This window comes from Pinus tabuliformis, chromosome 3_1, assembly GCF_031772625.1.
Source record: "Pinus tabuliformis cultivar Carrire ecotype Pingquan chromosome 3_1, CPIR1, whole genome shotgun sequence".
In the NCBI taxonomy this organism is placed as follows: Eukaryota; Viridiplantae; Streptophyta; class Pinopsida; order Pinales; family Pinaceae; genus Pinus; species Pinus tabuliformis.
The window spans coordinates 214,419,029-214,421,311 of NC_142301.1; positions in this window are offsets into that span (position 1 = coordinate 214,419,029).

Here is a 2,283-nt window from a genome sequence, read left to right on the forward strand (position 1 = left end):
CCACCGCAATTGCATGCTTCGCGGAGGTTTTTAGAATGAATTTATCCAGTTTTCTGAAGGTCATAACTTCAATGGATTAGGACACTTGGAAAAAGCCATAGCAGTTGTTGACGAGGCCGTGGCAGCTGTACATGCAGAGACAGCGAGATGCTTGTTCTCAGTATATACTAAAGAAATATACATGATTGACATTTGATTTTTTGATTTAATGCTAGCATTACTTGCAATTTAAATTTTTAAATTTCTAAATGTGAAGCGCAAATATGATATAACCGTATGTTTTAGCCTCCCCGCCTTGGGAAGAGGCTAAATAAGACAATCAAATGCATTGCAAATGGATTGTTGTTCAAAATTTTGGTTATTCGTCATAGTAGCTACTTATTCGGGATGATAAGCAGCTCAATTTAATGCTAAAAACGACAATTCCAATTCCTATAGTCCCTGGCCATTACCAAATGGCAGGGACTAATAAAAAATAAAAAAACATTATTATTTATTTCATTTTTACATGTTGTTTTTACATATATGATTTATATTTTTGTTCCGACAAAGCTACAGTTGTAAATTTAGAAGTAACGAAGATGCGTATATTTCTTCAAATTTAAAGAATCAAATACTTCAAATAGAGTTTTGTAACGAGTGTAAATTTAGAAGGAACGAAGATGGGCATGTTTCTTCAAATTTAAAGAATCAAATACTTCCAGTAGACTTTTATCACGATGAAATCGATCACTGACCTTTTCTTCCTACAAAGTTACAAGTGTAAATTCAGAAGGAACGAAGATGTGTATATTTCTTCACATATTTGAATGAAACACTTCCGTGAATAGATTTTTGTAACGATGAAATTGATAATTGGCTAGTTTTATATGGGCTTAAATGGGGTAGATTTTAACATGTTTCATTTTGACAAAATATATATCAATATGTATATATCTTATTTCTTTTTTAAATTTTATAATGTAATTTTAAATAAGATTGTGATTTTTTATTTTGAAATGTAATTTTGAATATATAAATTGACTCAACACTCTAATTTTTTTTTAAAAACTAATTTTTTTTTATACTAAACAACTTAAATTTATTCTTAAAATTTTTATTGAATTTTGAAAAAAATTGATCAGAAATTATATATATATGGTTTGTAAGAAAAAAATGGTTTTTCTGCAAGATTTTGATGAATTCTAACTAAAAAGTTTGGAGTTAATTGTGAAATTTCAGTAATTTAAGTGCTCAAGGGTTCTTGAGGATGTTGAAATCATTTCCACTATTAAAACACTTTATTTTGAATTATTTTGAAAAACAAACCACCTTAAACTAATTATATATCTAGATAGATATAAATTAAATTATATATATATATATAGATATATGTACATATAAGAACTTGGTTCTGGAAGTAATGTGAACTTGATTCTGTAAGAAGGGTTTTTCTTGATCGGTGTGATTCCGTTGGAATGAGTTCAAAGACTAAAAGTGGAGTCGATTCAAAGATCCATATGCACTGTCAAATGTCGGATAATCAGGTATAGTGGCAAGGCAGAGTAAAGAAGTTAGAGAAGTCTTGACACACTATTTCAAAGCAGAGAAAGGAGTTGGAAGAGTTGAACTTGGTAACAAGTCGATCTGGAGGTGAAAAGGAAATCTAGTGGAAGCGCCAAGTTTGGTGGAAGAGTGGAACTACGATGAAGTGGAATTGTGATTAAGCAGATTTCAGAGTAAGCGGAATCTTGAGTAGTGGAATGGTGAGTTGGTGATGGAATTGGGTGATCAGTAACTGTAGAGGTTAGGAGTGTACGGATGTCTTCATCGTGGTTGAAGCCCTGCACTAAATCCTAGCCGTTGATCTCATTTTTGAATGCTTATGAAGTGAACTGTAGTGGTTAAGCTGTTTGGTAATCTGTGTGCTAGTTGAAGACTAGTAGGCTGTAGATCTGATGACTTCGTATATCCAACAAATCTTGGGTCATAAAGTGATCGGACGTTAATCTCAAAACGGACCCGCATATTTATAGATTAAGGATTTATAATCCTTATCAGCTCTGTAAGGGAGGTTAAACATCGTGTAAATGGTCCATGTGATATCACTGCTAACAGTTCGATCAAGCATGCCTTGATCAAACGATGGAGGATCAGTGATTAGTTTCATTGATCGGGTGAACCATCAACCATCGGATTAATGATGAGATAAACGGCAGAGAATTAATCCAATAATATTTGTGGGAAAGGTGGAACCAAGAAGTTTATGGACGTGGGTTTATTTTATTTGGGGTCCGGTCTTGT